The 6,192-nt window shown below is 37.8% G+C and overlaps 1 long non-coding RNA gene across 1 annotated transcript; it reads right to left on the reverse strand.

The window, feature by feature from the left end:
- Positions 1-1,792: 1,792 nt before the first annotated feature.
- Positions 1,793-5,404, reverse strand: LOC308612905. The gene is made up of 4 exons (XR_014015174.1): positions 4,437-5,404; positions 2,842-3,013; positions 2,472-2,519; positions 1,793-1,927 (listed from the first exon to the last, which is right to left on the reverse strand). It is a non-coding gene; the product is annotated as an uncharacterized lncRNA (long non-coding RNA).
- Between the last annotated feature and the right edge of the window lie 788 nt (positions 5,405-6,192).

The following is a 6,192-nucleotide window of genomic DNA, read 5'->3' on the forward strand; positions in this document are numbered from 1 at the left end:
ATACATTTATTTTTAAAAAGTGGATGTATTTTAAAAAGGTCCTACTGTATAGCACAGGGAACTATATTCAATATCCTGTGATAAACCATAATGGAAAAGAATATGAAAAAGAATGTATATAAGTCACTTTCCTGTGCAGCAGTAATTAACACAACACTGTAATTCTACTATACGTCAATAAAAAAATAAAATTTAAAAACACTGCCATAAAAATCATCACATAAGGGGGACTTCCCTGGTGGTCCAGTGGTTAAGACTTCGCCTTCCAATGGAGGGGGTGAGGGTTCGATCGCTGGTCGGGGAGCTAAGATCCCACATGCCTTGCGGCCAAAAAAACCAAAACATAAAACAGAAGCAATACTGGAACAAATTCCGTAAAGACTTTAAAAATTGTCGACATCAAAAAAAGTCTTAAAAAAAATCACATAGGGCTTCCCTGGTGGCGCAGTGGTTGGGAGTCCGCCTGCCGATGCAGGGGACACGGGTTCATGCCCCGGTTTGGGTTCATGCCCCGGTTCGGGAAGATCCCACATGCCGCGGAGCAGCTGTGCCCGTGAGCCATGGCTGTTGAGCCTGCACGTCTGGAGCGTGTGCTCCGCAACGGGAGAGGCCACAACAGTGAGAGACCCACATACCGCAAAAAAAAAAAAAAAAAAAAAAAAAAAAATCACATAAATCAGAAACAAATGAAACATAATAAAGTCCATACATTAAAAAAAAAAAAAAAAGAGCATGGGTTCTGTTCTGGTCACATCCCAGCTTCCCACTTAGTTATAGCTGTGTAATTCTGGGCAACTCACATATTGTCTCCTCAGACTCCTCATCTATAAAATAGGGATGGTAATAGTTCCCTACCTCATAGTGTTGCTGTAATCCATAAACACGGTTAAGTGCCTTGGTAAATGTTTGATGCTCTCTGGTTATTGTGAATTAAAATATGTCAATGGCTTCTGGCCATACGATTTATAATAGTTTGACAGTTAACCAAATGGTAAAACGATTCCATTTATTATTCCCATCTCTTTTTACCCCTTACCCTGTTTTGTTGTTTACGTTTTCTCCCACCACAGAGTGTTAGTTCCAGGAGAGTAAAGGCTTTATTTTGTTCACTGATGAAAGCAATAGCACCCAGAAAAGTACTGTACATATGAAGCCCTCAGTAAACACTAGCTGAATGAATGGTGCAAACTGTCACAAGGAAAAATACACCAAAACTTTCATTATAATAAAAAAGTATAGATAAATCTTTCTCTAATGGCTTCCAGTCAAGTATTTCAAAACACCATACGCTATAATAAAAACATAAGTAATTTATTAAAATTTGAAGGCAAAAACATAATTTTAAAAGATTTTAGAAGATTTAGACCTATGTTAGGCGTGATGGAATATGGACGCTTTCTGGAAATTCACAATCAGATCCAAGAGTCTCACTTTCAGAATGTTCTAGTAGACTGAGTTTACTTTTAGTTGTCTTTGATGAAACAGTCAATATTGTACTCTCTTTCTTAACAGAAATGTGTTATTTCGAAGACTCACTTCTAATTGGTTCAGTAAGCGAAGAATTATTTTGCCCAATTCCTTTGCTTTTCTGCTTTACAGGTGAGTCAGAGCAGGAATGCAGGTCCTTCCCAGGTTGTTTCTTAGCAGAGTAGTTTTTGGTATATTATGCTTTGGTCATCTTCTCTGAAGAAGACCTGCTATTTCTAGGTAATTCCTCTTCTTTTCTTTGACTTCCAGTTCCAGAAATGATGTCTGCTGAAGGAGAACATGTTCTAGCAATGAAATCTTCCAAAGACTCCTGCCGCTGCTCTGTGACTGCGACCCCCAGGTTGTCTTTGGAAGTTTCTAAGGCCTCCTGAGTAGAGACTGGGACATGAAAGGAGTCGACAGGCAAAGGAATCCCAGCATCACCTGTAATTTTCTGAAACTGGAGGGGAAGACAAAAGACAAGACAAAAATTCAGTGATGAACAAAGCCAACCACTAAAAAGTAGAGTTCAAAACTTCAGTGTTACTCTGTGATCTTATTATTAACACAGTCAATTGATTATTCAGAAGATTTCAGAGCCAGTTTTTTTCTAATTATATCTTGCCAAGTGATTCTCAGCTTAACCTAGCTATATCCAAGGCTATGTCCACTACATTTTCAGACTTCGGTGATTGGGGTAGTTATTACCCCTTTCCTTTCCCTCTCTAAAATGAAACCCTACTCTGTAAGAAAATTAATTTCTTTGCTATCCTCCAGGCACAAGTAAACAATATATAGTTTGTGACCAGACTGTGTTCTCAAGCTGTCAGTTCCCAAGACCAGTCTGGGACCAGCTGAGCTGGGTGAAGGGGGCTCCAAGTGAGGCTGGAGGAAAAGCTGACAGGTTTCCCCTCCCATTCCCATGACCAGTTGAGTCACTATAATATCTTACATATCAGCTATGTCAAGATTACTTATTTTAAAAATTATATCAGTACGTGTACCTTCATTAGTGTTCCTTCATTGTAAGCTGACTGCATACAAATTGAAACCTAGGTAAAATATGAATAGAACAGACATTTATACAATTTAAAATTTGGAATATTTTCTGTAATCTTTTCTTTCTTCATTAAGGAGAGTTTGCTTTAACTCATACATTTTCTAAAGAACTTCCAGTTTTCTTATGTACAACAATACAGTATCATGAAATGGGCCCACATTTAGTAATCTCAGATTTGGAGAGGACTCCAGAGTCTTCTAGCTCCCAAGCATGTGAACTATTAGAGACTGACCATTATTATTTTCTCTCTGACTTGGTCATTTCCTTTTTGCTAATCACTCCTAGAATCATTAAGTGCTGTCCTCTCCACTTACTTGGACATTTTGCGTAGGTCCTGGGGCGCTCTGCTTTGATTCTGATTTTTCCTCTTCAAGTGCCTTCTTTTCTTCTTTAGGTGGACTACTAACAGTAGAATTCATCTGGGGACGACCTAGTAAATGAAAATCTGACTGATCTATACCAGCCATTGTGGCCAACTGCCCAATCCTGGCCCAGAGGAGGAAAGGAGAAAAGACAAAGGTTATTAGAATCACAGAAGAGCAGTTTAGATTTCCCCAGAGCTACAGTCATGAAATACTTCTAAAATCTTAAAAGCCAACATCCTACTCCAGACTACAAGCCTCTCTCTCCCCCAAATTCTCAGCCCTTTCCAGATTCATCCTCTAGGACACATCCCACTGTCTCACTAGCAGCTTCAATATGTACCATGCACCCTGTCCACTGCCTCTCACACCTCCATTCCCACACTTCTTTACCACCTTTCCTCCAGTTTCCAAGAATGTGTTTGTTCCTTCCTTCCCAACACCAACTCATTCACTGACAAAACACCACTCCATCAACTATCCATCTCCACTTCCCTCTTTCAGCAAAATTGCTCGCAGTTGAGAACAACTGACCTATATCTTCCCTGCAGATTAATAATAATTTTTATGTCTAAGACAAAAATAACTTTAATTCAAACTTATCAAACAAGCAAAATAAATGAAAGAGAGGAAAATTCTTATCCATTCCCGAATATTTTCAATGAAAACTGCCTTCAATTTAGTCTTTACAAAAAAACTGTACGTACTAATTACTCTGTCTACAGGTTACTCTTTTATAATGGGCTCCCCACTCTACCAAAGCAGGCTCCCCTATTTGCATTTCTTTAAAAATTTAATTCCTCATTTTAAAACGTCAACTATATTACCTATAATTACACTAAATTTGGCTAAACATGGCCACGTAAGTAATGAATATTGCTCCAGTTCCTCAGCAAACTACCATTAGAGTCGCAAAGAGAAGAATGCGATGAAGAGAAATGAACTAACCCAGCATCTTTAAGGAGAACCAGGAAAGCATGGAACTTCTGAAAAGAATGCTCAGTGCTGCCCAAAACACCTTCATCATCCAGGATCATGCTTGTCAATGAGTGGGCATGAAGGGCTTAAGACAAAGAGAAAGTTGTGTTTCTTAACTGGGCATTTTCATGTTCCAGCTATACAAGAAGACTGAAAATGTCTGACATGACTTTTTCTCATTGTCATCAAAAGTAGTCTAGTTTCAAGGAACAAAACTAAAACACTCAACATGTAATTAATCTGTAATTAACCTAACTCTCCACCAGTAAAGACAGAGACCATATCACATAATAACCAAAACCCCCAGGCACCCAACAAAGTTTCCTATATAACGCTTAGGTGGTATATAAATAAACCAAAGTTATCGTTTTATTAATGATCCTTCACAAAAGATCACATTTCTAACTGGTTCAATTCATAATGGAGCCTCATTCCACATTAGAAAATTACCTGCTTTAAGTTTCCCTTAAATTAGAAAGTGAATTATAGAATCTGATTTGAATAAAACATATTACAACTCTGCTGAATGTTAACAATTAACTTTAGTGAGCAAAATATCTAATGCTTACATTTAAAAGTCCTAAATCGGGCTTCCCTGGTGGCGCAGTGGTTGAGAGTCCGCCTGCCGATGCAGGGGACATGGGTTCATGCCCCGGTCTGGGAAGATCCCACATGCCGCAGAGCGGCTGGGCCCGTGAGCCATGGCTGCTGAGCCTGCGTGTCCGGAGCCTGTGCTCCACGACAGTGAGAGGCCCGCATACCGAAAAACAAAAAAAAAAAAAAAAAAGAATGAGGAACTCTATTATATGCCATCATTGGGAGAGGAACTGGTATCACTTTCTGGCGAGTAGCTCTTGGTACCTAACAACAATCCTATATCAGGAGTTTACCCTAAGCAAATCAAAGATGTGGGCAAATATTTATCTACCAACATGATGTCATAAGATTGTTTATAACCAAACCCTAGAAGAAAGCTAAGAGCCTCCAAATTGGGACCGGTTTAAATAAAAACAGCTCACCATCTGAAGGAATGCACTATGAAGCCACTAAGAAAAGAATGACAAGAGGACTCAACCACAGTTAATGAATGGGCTTCAGGAGTGCTACATTCAAAATATATCTGTGCATTTCTCCTGGGAGATGATGCATAAGCTTAATCAAATTCTCTGATGTAGAAGAGTATTTAGTGACATGGCAAAATATTTCTGATACTTTTTTAAGACAAAAGAGCAGATTAGGTGTGTGTACATGCAGAGGTGGCTTTTATTTCCTTCAAGAAGTTGTTCATTGTTTTCAAACATTTGCTCAATGAACATATATTTTTATATTCAGAACATGTTTAAAAAATTGAGAGTCTAAGAACTTCAAGTTCTTTAATGTTTCATTACTAAAGCCAGTCAAGTTTTCAATGGGGAAAAAGGGAAAAAATTGAAAAATTCCTCTACTTTTACTATAATGGTTTCATCAATCTTCTAAAACTGATTTCAAAGAATTTCTAAACAAATAAGCAAACAAACAAAACACCCTCACCAGTCAGAGGAAAGTAGACTAAAATTCCTGACTGGTTCTAAATAGCACATCAAAGTGCAATTACATGCAACAGTTTCTCCCTCTAATGGAGGGAATTAGAACAGAGTGTTAAATTTTTGTGAAAAAAGTGTACCCTCCTCCTACAAAGTATTCAGAATTCATGTCCCTTACATGGAAATATGGAACCAAAAAAGTTAGAAAGTAAAATTGCTTGATATTCTATTACTTAAACAAGACTAATGATAAGACTTTGGAATAATTTTCCTTCCTGTCATCTGTTCTCCTTCCTCCCTTCTGTACACTAGCTAGGGTGATTTTTCTGGGACAAAGTTCCCATCATATTGGATATCAAATTGTTTGTTCAACTTTTCTCCATTTAACATTGAAATCAATCATTTCTCATATAATCAGGGGATTCATAACCTTGATTTTTTTTGTGTGGGCTACAAAATATTCCACTGAGTGGGTTTACTGGTTAACCATTTCACACATTTAAATTCTTTCCAACTTTTCAATATTATCAGACAAAATAACCGTTTTTATGCATGAAGGCTTTTTTTCCATATTGAGAATAAGGTTCTTACAATAAATCCATAAAAATGAATTTGAGATCAAAGCAAATGAACATTTTTAAGGCTCTGAGGTACCTATCTCCAAACTTCTTTCCAAAAGATTTCTGAGATTTTACACTGCCATCAGCGACGTATCACTTGGTATATAACCTCTACTATAACTGTTGGCTTACTTCCTCACTTAGAGTGCAAGTTATTTGAAGATAGGGGGTGTATTTTATTA

This window comes from Mesoplodon bidens (genome assembly GCF_964165515.1).
Source record: "Mesoplodon bidens genome assembly, chromosome: 2".
Classification (NCBI taxonomy): domain Eukaryota; kingdom Metazoa; phylum Chordata; class Mammalia; order Artiodactyla; family Ziphiidae; genus Mesoplodon; species Mesoplodon bidens.